The sequence below is a fragment of the Chiloscyllium plagiosum genome, unplaced genomic scaffold (genome assembly GCF_037043375.1).
Source record: "Chiloscyllium plagiosum isolate Xiang-an unplaced genomic scaffold, Cpla_swu_hap1 HiC_scaffold_38, whole genome shotgun sequence".
Classification (NCBI taxonomy): domain Eukaryota; kingdom Metazoa; phylum Chordata; class Chondrichthyes; order Orectolobiformes; family Hemiscylliidae; genus Chiloscyllium; species Chiloscyllium plagiosum.
The window spans coordinates 16,936,863-16,947,454 of record NW_028270176.1 but is presented as its reverse complement, the minus strand read 5'-3'; the positions used below and the strand labels follow the sequence as shown (position 1 = coordinate 16,947,454).

Below are 10,592 nucleotides of genomic sequence, written 5' to 3'. Positions count from 1 at the left end.
GGAGAATGGATTTGAAAACCTTCTGAGCCATGGTTGAATGGCAGAGCAGAAGCGATGTGGCTAATTTCTGCTCTTCTGCCTTCTGGTCTTCTGCTCTTAAGGCATCGACTGGCAGACAACTGCAATGGATCAGTAGCTTGAGAATTGTCCCCATTCTCACACCCATACACCATGGGGATAGAAACGTGAAGCATCTGCAATATCATGAGGAATAGAGCATTCCCCAAATCCTCAACAAGGAAGTAGATGGATAGAATTCCTAGTCTGCCATTAAGCCTGTGAACCTAATCCTTCAATCACTACGCAAACACAGCTCCTGAAAGACAATGTGATCAGACCATCCCAAAACTCCCCAAGTACCAGAGGGAACATATCCTGCCTCCAATTCTCCTGCATACTAATTGACAGAAGCTGGCACGGTCGAGTTAGACCAAAGGGTCTGTTTCCGTGCTGTACATGTTTATGACTCTATAACTGTTACTTTTACTCATTTTGGGGAAGAGCCTATCGCTCTCTTACATCTAGCCATGTGCAAAAGGCCATAACGGCATTCTCGTCTTAACATGGGCTCTCGGGATTCTCTCCCATCAGATATCTTGCAGAACAATCATGTCCCTTGACAGTAGTAATGGGCACCAGGAATAGGTTTGTATCTCTGTTATCTTGCAAAGTAAAGTTTGTTTCACTGTTTAATAACCATGTGCGACATGTGTTTGCTCTTATCATCATGGTACGAGTGTATTAGTTTCTTTCTTCAACTACAGTGGGGATCAGATCTTACACCCCACTAACCAGCCACGTTCGTGAACATTTCATGACATTTTAACGAATAAAAATCTCGAGATGACTGTGTAGCAAAGCCAATGTTAAGTGCAATCAGAAAATGCTCGGTATGCTCAATGATTCAATACATTCTAACATTGAATAGGTTGGACTTCTGGAGTAAACACTAATCTAAAACTATTCTTCAACTGCGTTCTAAATTTTTTCTGTGTGACAGCATAAATGCAAGTGTTTGTGCAACAGCTCAGAAGCTGCAGCATGAAGCCAATATCTCGCCAAAAACGATTTATCCATACAGCCTAATCCAACAACTGCAAGCGCGTCCATAATGTAGAAATCAAAAACGGTGACCACAATAGGATAAAATTAGCAGATATAAAAAACAGTAAAACTATGGATCTTTTTCTGCTCTCTATCTGTGAGTCTCTGACGCTGCCTATGTGTGTGTGTGTGTGTCCAGAGTCTCTTACGAACATTGTTGTCCATTAAAACGTGTTTAGCTGTGAAAGCGTTTAGCAGCAGAATAAGGACAAATGGGATAATTGGGGTTAGGATAAAATGGACGAATTCGATTGAGCCCCAGACCAAAGTGAACTGAACACCTATTGATGCACAACAAAACCAGGGCTCTTTATGAAGCCGATACAAACCTGTAAACATAAAATACCAGAAAATATTCTTCAAACCACTCAAAAGTGTCAGTGATCCTAAGATTACAACCGCTGTTCTCTCTGTACAGTATCGAATTTTCAGCTTGCTGCAACAAAGCACTACAAATCGATCAAAGGTGAAAGCAACAGTGAACCATACAGAACAATCAATAGCTGTATATAGCAGGACAGTGTGGATATTACACACAGGCACAAACTTTAGGAAAATAAACTGTCTTTTAAAAACAATTGGAATATGTCTCAGTATCAGATCTAGGATAATAGCGAGTAAATCTGCCGCTGACATGGACACCAGGTAACGAGAACACCATGTGGAGAGACAGCACTTTCCTGACACAGGATGACAATCGTCACAACGTTAACTGTAAAGAAGAGGATAAAAAAACCTTGAGATTATGCAGAAGCCTGGGAGCAAAGCCTCCATTTTGTCTCAGGAAGAATTCATAGAGTCATAGAGCCATGAAGTTGCACAGCACAGAAACAGAACCTTTGGCAAACTCATCCAAGCTGACAAGATATCTTAAATTAATCTAGTCCCATTTGCAAGCATTTGGCCACACTCTCTTTAAATCTGTCCTATACATGTACCCACCAAGATGCTTTTAAATGCTGTAATTGTACTAGCCTCCACCAGTTCCTTCGGCAGTTTGCTCCATTCATGCACCTTCGTCTGTTTTAAAATGTTGTTCCTTAGGTCCCTTTTCTATCTTTCCCCTCTCACCATACATCTATGTCCTCTCGTTTTAGACTTCCCTCCCCTGGGGGAAAAAAAAACTTTGCTTATTCACCTGATCGATGCCACTCAAGATTTTAGAAACTTCGAAAAAGGTCACCCCTCAGGTGCTCGATAGTCCAGGGAAAATGTCTCGGCATATTTAGCCCCACCCTTTAGCTCAAAATCTCCAACCCTGGCAATATCCTTGTAAATCATTTCTGAACCCTTTCACATTTCACAACATCATTCTTATAGCAGGGAGACCCAAAATGCAATAAAGGCAGTATTGTCTCTATTAGTTCTGCTGGACAGAATTTCTAATAAGCAGAGTCCCCATTTTTTAAAGGTGTGTTAATGATACTCAGTTGAAATACTTGCCATAATGGATGGTTATGATGCAACACTGAAGCACGTGAGATTTCAATCTGGGGCTCAGACGTAGAGACACCCATTACTCTGTTACAGAGAATCCTGCCAAATTAGTTAATGTTTTGGAAAATAAAAATATGAGGGAAGGCAATGCTCTAGTATATTACCGTCAATGACATGTGTTCAATTCCCACAGTCTCTGAGGTTATGGTGAAGCACTCTCTTTTCTCGACCTCTTCCCTAGTCTGAGACGTAGTGATCCTCAGGTTAAATCATCCCCTGTCGTCCCTCTGAAATGAGATCGCTTCCCTAAATGCTCAACTAAATTGAGATTGAAAATGTGTAAAGAGTGCAAAGATTGGCCTTTGAATAAGGAGGACCAAATGCTGCAATAATGTATCAGAGCAGCAATGGCAGCATTATATCGGTAAACTCTTGTGTAATGTGGAAAGATTAGACCATTGCCTAATGCAAACTAAGGAACACTAATTGACAAATGGCATTGATGGGAAAGCATAGCAAGAATTACAAAACTGAAGCGCATTAAAAGGGCGAAGCCATCATCAGAAAAGCTAACATCCCGACTGGAATTTCAGAGGATGTATGCCAAGGTTTGGCAGTTTGTAGGAAAGTGATACTTGTCTATTGCCTGCCATCTTTACTGCTACATCAGCAAATGAGAAATGTTCAGTAAATCTGCCAAATTCATGTGTGTATTTGAATTAACTGACATTAGCCACAGATTTCTTACATTATTTGTAATTATGAAAACGTTCTACTGCTACCAATGATTACAGCTAGGCGTGTTTGTTCATAATTTAGCTCGTTTTAACCATGCGTTCTTAATCTAATTTCTTCTTATCAGAGAGACTGGGGACTCACCTAATGCAAGCAAGTCGGATCACTTTGTTCCCACATAAAAGTACTTAATCTGCTTAACCACTACTCCCACGTGATTGGGATTCCCGCAAAACTGACAAAAATCATGTGAGACCATCAACCAATAAGAAGTGGGAACAAGACTAGCTTGTTGGAAATATGGAGCCTGTTCTCCCATTAACTGGTATGATAGCTGATCCCATTTTTCTAACGTCCAATTTCTTGTCCTTTCCTGGAATCTTTTAAGCATGTACTCTTTATTACACATTACAAAAAAACGAAGTTGTGAAGTCCATTTGGGTTTTTGGTTTTGCAGCAGATTCCCCTGCTGCTCGAGAATCTTTCTACTTCAGCCTTTGCATGTGAAGAACTAACACAATGAAAACATTGAACATAGAACATTACAGCGCAGTACAGGGCCTTCGGCCCTCGATGTTGCGCCGCCCTGTCATACTTAATCTGAAGCCCATCCCATCTACACTATTCCATGTACAGTTTGCCTGTCCAATGACGACTTAAGTGCACTTAAACTTGGCGAATCTACTACCGATGCAAGCAAAGCATTCCATACCCTTACTAGTCTCTGAGTAAAGAAACTATCTCTGACATCTGTCTTATACCTATCTCCCCTCACTTTAAAGTTGTGTCCCCTCGTGTTTGCCGTCCCCATTCTTGGAAAAAGGCTCTCCCTGTCCACCCTATCTAACCCTCTGATTATCTTGTAGAACCTTTATTCTCAGTGGAATTCACCTTCGATTTTGCTCTTCTGCTATGTGCAGGTATTGGAATCGTATTGGCAAACCAGCTGAGCAGTTCAGAGACCATGTACTTGTCCTCCCTATTTACTTCAAATTAGCTCCCGTTCATTTGTTAATTGGGCAGCACTTGAACTATTGTGCTCATAATCAGTAAAACAAAGAATTGTGAACGCCTGCGGTCCGAGACAAAACATACATTACTGGAGAAATAAAACAAATCTGGCAGCATATGTGGTGAGAGAAACAGCGTTACCGTTTTGAGACCAGTGACTCCAGAACTGTTGCGGTTGTGAACGGATCCAATCACAGGAATGTGAATAGTTTCATTGTATCATTTGCCAGACAAGTGCCAAGGTACGTTCATGAACCTAAGTTTGATGCTTCAAAGAATCCTATTTGGCTTAAGGTGGGCTTGGGAATCACAAGTTTCGATGGGCAGAACTTTATGAAGACTTCTAACGAGAAGAGTGCCCCAGACAGATTTACAACAATGTAATCATGATGTAACTGCTTTTGACAAAGGGCCAGTTAGACTCGAAACTCGAAACTCAGCTCTTTTCTCTCCTTACAGGTGCTGCCAGACCTGTTGAGATTTTCCAACAAAATTTTGAAGGTGCCGGTCGGCAAGATTGATGAACAAGAGAATTAGATTAGATTACTTACAGTGTGGTAACAGGCCCTTCGGCCCAATAAGTCCACACCGACCCGCCGAAGCGCACCCACCCAGACCCATTCCCCTACAGTCACCCCTGCACCTAACACTACAGACAATTTAGCATGGCCAATTCACCTAACCTGCACATTTTTGGACTGTGGGAGGAAACGGAGCACCCGGAGGAAACCCACGCAGACACGGGGAGAATGTGCAAACTCCCCACATTCAGTCGCCTGAGGCGGGAATTGAACCCGGGTCTCTGGCGCTGTGAGGCAGCAGTGCTAACCACTGTGCCACCGTGCCGGGAAACCATTGTAGCAGCAAAGCTTCTCCAAAGTTTTGAACCGCCTCCTTAAGGCTGAAGGTTTGGAAAGACAAAAAGAAGGGCACTTTTGCGAGGAACTGAAGAAAATTGCTGGGAATTTTTATTGTAACCTGACAAGGATTATAACATTAGGTAAGCATGGCTTGGAGTCTATCTAGGTGGACACAGACACTCACCAGTGACACCAACGATAGCGAGGATGGGATAGTAAATGGCTTGAACAACCCGAAGCACATATTTAATTCGATTTTTTAAAGGTGGTTCATTGTAGCTGATAGTAAGATGGTAAAGTGCCATGCCGAAACTTCTGTTCATTGTTGTCACATTCCAATCAGCTTTAATCGGATTCTTATTACTTTCTACGATAGTCCAATCTGTTGCTTCTAGTAGTCTAGCAATTGTTGTGACATCCCAATCTATCCCCAATCTTTGCGCCATTGCTGTGCCATTGAAATCAATATTTCCTCTCTCTAATTCCTTGCAGGTTTGGAGTCGAAATTATTGGTTATGTATTGAAGGGAGACCTTCAGAAATAGAGGGAGTAAAGCCTCCAGGGACACAATTAGACTCCAGTGTTAATTGCACTAATTATAGTCACTTAATAAACAAGTTTAGATACGCACCTTTTAAGCATGTACTCGTTGTTACACGTTACAAAAAAAAAGTGATGAAGTCCATTTGGGTTTTGCGTGAGTGGGTAATGAAATGACTTTTGGAAATGACAAAGCTTCCAACTATAATTTCTCTGTCCTCCTTTGATTTGAGATTCATAGTTGATGCATGGATCATTACAAATTTTACACACTGTTCGGAAAATGAAAGCGATAAACAGAAGGTTTACAATACAACCAGTCTCACATTGAAGGCGTGTGAAATTTAGAGAGAAAGAATAGACAAAAAAAAAAGCTGATTGGATGAACCTGAGTGTATAAATGAAAAACGACATGCATTTCTATGCTAAATTTATGTAGTTTGTTTAGGAAGTAGCGAAATGTAGTGAGGGGGCATTTTGGTTAAAGTTCGACATATCATCTTTAAAAATTCATTTTTAGGATGTGGGTATGGCTGGAGACCATTTGTTGCCCATTCTTAAGCGTCATTGAAATGATTACGTTATGAATGACAGAGCCCTGAAGAGGTATGAAGATAATCTGTCCAAAGAATTTTGCAGGTAGCAGGACAGAAAGGTAATATGGTTCAGAAGGCTGTAAGACAATTAGGTTTCTTAGTCATATACAACAGCTAGGAAATTATGTTGGAAATGTTGTGATGATGCCTTTCCCTTAACAAGATTACATTGTCCTTGGATTTGTTTCAACAGTGGTTGTCAAAGGCAAGAGGTTCCGATTTGTCTGAGATAAACAGCTTTGATTATCGCTATCAGATACTGTCTAAGGCAACAAGGGGAAAGGGCCTTTTGGCTTGCTTCAAAAAAAGTGTACAATGAAAGGGGAGTTGCCAGTTCTCCCGGTTCGCAATGCCTTCTAGTTTGGTTTAATTGTTGCTGGGTACCCAGAGAAGCTGCTGGGAAGAAAAAAAAGAAAATTTTTTCAGCCAATGATCCCTGGTTGATCGTCTCTGCAATCTCTCTCCCCTGTACGAACCTGTGTTTGAATTTATCTGTTTGCCAAGTGGTGTGTTTATGGGAAGATGTAGGAAATCGGAAGAGCTCTTTGTTAAATTGCGGGCAATATTATGTTGGTCAGGTTTTCAAATCATTGTTATTGTAAATTCTGTTCGAGTTTGCTTGCGTGGTCTGTAATTTGGCAGTCTCCAAAAAAAAATTGTTTTCCTTGAAACTGAATGGTTTGACCAGCTGCATCACTGCAAGAAATTCCGCCATGCATCTTCTTAAAACATCGAGAAAAGCTAGAGACTGGGCTACCTTCTTGTAATGTTTTTAGTGAGTTTGGCCTGGTCCATAACAATGTACACAACACTGATTAGGTCAGCACTGAAATACTAAGCACATTTCATATATCATCACATGACAAAGCGGATGTGTTTGTGCCAGAAAATGTACAAAAGGAGATTTATCTGAATGGTGCCTAGCATGGAGGTTCTTGATATGACATAAGGTTAAACGGGGTGAGTTTGTTTTGCTTGTAACAATACAAATTGAGTTGACCCGATGGGAGATATATAATGGTATAAGTGGCATTAATAAGGTGGATAGGAATGCACTTTTTCACGAGTTAGCATGTTGATCAGCAGAGGGTATGTATTTAAATGAAAGGTTAGCGGATAAAAAGAGGGTTGAAGAATTTTCATAGAATAGAATCATATAATCCCTACTGTGTGAAAACATGCCATTCGACCTGAATCTATACCGACCCTCCAAAGAGCATTCCACCCCGACCCACACCCATACCCGACCAGTGCAACCATTCCTCATGTCTCACTCGCTTAGCCTGCACATCCCTGAACACGATGGCCAACTTATCATGGACAATCCAACTAACGTGCACATCTTTGAATTCTGGCAGGAAACCACAGCACCCAGCGGAAACCCATGCACACACGGGAAGAATGTGTAGACTCCCCACAGGCAGTCACCAATGCTGGAATCAAACAAGTGTCTCTGGCACTGTGAGGCAGCAGTACTAACCACTGAACCACTGCAAGGCACAATTCTGCTTCACTCAAATGATGGTACGAGTGTGGAATTCATTGTCTGAAAAGTGGTTGTGTTTGCAAAGGCTAATACGAACGAAAGATACAGTGTGAAGAAAGATCTTTTGCTTCATTGATCAGTGGGAGACGTTGTGGGTTGATGAGATTTGTAGAGGCGGAAAGAAGTGCACCATAGGGGAAATTATTCTCGTGCTGCTTGGGAGGCTTCTGACGGGCTTTGGTAGAGCTATGGCAACTAGAACATGCTATCAGAATGCCTAGATGTACAAACATGTACGAATATGTACAAATTACTGGTAGAATGTGTAATACTGGAATCACAAATGGCATTTCAAGTAGTTAGACTGAAACAGGACAGAAAGTAATATTATTGAAATTAAGATTTATCTTGTTTGTGGGCCACAAAACTTGGCTGTGAGGGATAGGCTGAGACCACAATAATTTGGTGTGGACTGTTTGTTCTTTGACACTGAGTTTATATCTCAATCCTAATCATCAACACCAGTTCTGGTCAGGTTTCTTTATACGAACATTGAAGTGTAATTAACTAATGAGTCCCTAAATTATGCTAATTCTTTGCCTCACATACCAGAAATTTAGCATCCATTAGCAGAAATGTTTAAATATTAGGGAAGTTTCCTGTAGAAAAAAAAATATTGCGGTGTGTGGTGAAGCTGTCTGAAATTGGTAAAGCACCATAATGTTGCTCTTCAGTCAATTGGATGTAATTAGAAACTTTGCCTATCCCTTGGCTCACTTGAATAGTCGTTATCTGATTTATTTATGGTCACGAGTACCTAAGAACAGTGAAAAGCTTTGCTTATGAGAAGTACATAAAGTAATGGGTGAAAACAAAAGGTGGTGACAAAAGCTTGCACATTACATCACACAGGGCATGCGCGAGACAAGATCAACATTAGCAAGATCATCATTACTTGAAGTTAGAGTTATAAAACATAGAACAGTGCAGCACAGTGCATGTCTTTCAGTTCTCAGTTTTGTGCCGACCTTTTATCCTACTCTGAGATCAAACTAACCTACGTGCCCTACATTTTACTATCATTCATGTGCCTATCCAAGAGTCACTCAAATATCCCTAATGTATCTACAACCACTGCTGACAGTGCATTTCACGCACCACTGCTCTCTGTGTAAAAAACGTACCTCTGTAAACCTTCCTCTAATCACATTAAAACGATGCCTCTGCTTGACTGTCATTTCTGCCCTGGAAAAAGTCTCTGACTATCCATTCTATCTATGCCTCCCATCATCTTGCATACCTCTATCAAGACACCTCTCATCCATCTTCGCTCTAACGATAAAAGCCCTAGCTCCCTCAACATATCTTCATGAGACATGTTTTCCAGTCCAGGCAACATCCTGTTAAATCTGCTTTGCACTGTCTCTCTAAAGCGCCTGCATCCTTCCTATAATGAGGTGACTTGAACTGAATACAATATTCCAAGTGTGGTAGAACCAGGTCTTTGTAGAGCTGCAGCATAACCTCCGTGGTTCTGAAACTCAATTTTCCTGCTTATGAACATACAAGCCATTGAACAACGCAATTAACTTGGGTCGCACTTTGAGGTCTCTATGGATGTGGACTCCAACATTTCTCTGTTCCTCCAAACTGTAAAGAATCCTGCCTATAAGCCTGAAATCTGCATTCAAATTCGATCTTCCAAAGTGAAGGGCCTCACACTTTTCCAGGGTGTACGCCATGTGCCACTTACGAGCTCAGTTCCACATCCTATCAATGATCTGGTGCCACGTGCATCAGCCCTTCACAGTAACAACAACTCCATCAATCTTCGTGTCACTGGCAAACCTACTAAACCAGCCTTCTACTTCCTCATCAAGTCATTTCTGAAAATCACAAAGCACAGATCCCTGCAGAACACGACTGGTCACCGAGTTCCAGGCTGCATACTATAAATCTCTGTCTTCTATGGGCCAGTTGAGGTTTTAATCCAGACATCCAAATTTCCATATACCCCATGACTCCTTACTTTCTGAATAAGCCTACCACGGGGAAACTTATCAAATATCTTGATAAAATCCATATTAATCACATCCACTGCTCTACCTTTATCAGTAGTTTCATCATACCCTCAAAGAACTCAATAAGGGTTTTGAGGCACGAACTATCCCTCACAACGTCGTGGTGACTATCTTTAATCAAGCTATGGTTTTTCAAATAATCATAAATCCTGTCTCTTAGAGTCCTTTCCAATAATTTGCCCACTACAGATGTCAGACTGACTAGTCTGTAATTCCCAGGATTATCCCCATTCGTTTTCTTGAACGAGAGAACAACATTTGCCAACCTTCAATCATCTTGTACGACTCCAGTGGACAGTGAGGATGCCAAGATCATCACCGACGGTGCAGCAATCTCTTCCCTCACTTCCCGTTGTAACCTTACTTAAATCCCATGTGGTCCAGATATATCACGTGTTTCAAAATTTCCAGCTCGAGAGTATCAGCCTGTTTCACGTTGACGTTATAAACGACAAGGTGAATACACTAGTAAATACTGAAGCAAACTATTCATTAAGGACCACCTTTACTCTCCAACACCATGCACAAGTTCACTCCACTATCCCCGATCTGCCCTATCCTCACACTGGCCATCCACTTGTTCCTCACATAAATGCACATTGCCTTGAGGTTTTCCTTAATCCTACCTGCCAAGGCTTTTTCATGCCCCCTTCGAGCTCTCCTATATTCATTCTTCAGTTCCTTCCTGGCTACCTTGTAAATGTCTAGAGCTCTGTCTGATACTTCCTTCCTCAACTTTAAG

At 41.4% G+C, this 10,592-nt stretch overlaps 1 pseudogene; it reads right to left on the bottom strand.

Annotated features, from left to right (window-relative positions):
* Window positions 1-914: 914 nt before the first annotated feature.
* Window positions 915-5,593, bottom strand: LOC148139006 (putative G protein-coupled receptor 139; annotated as a pseudogene).
* Window positions 5,594-10,592: the final 4,999 nt, after the last annotated feature.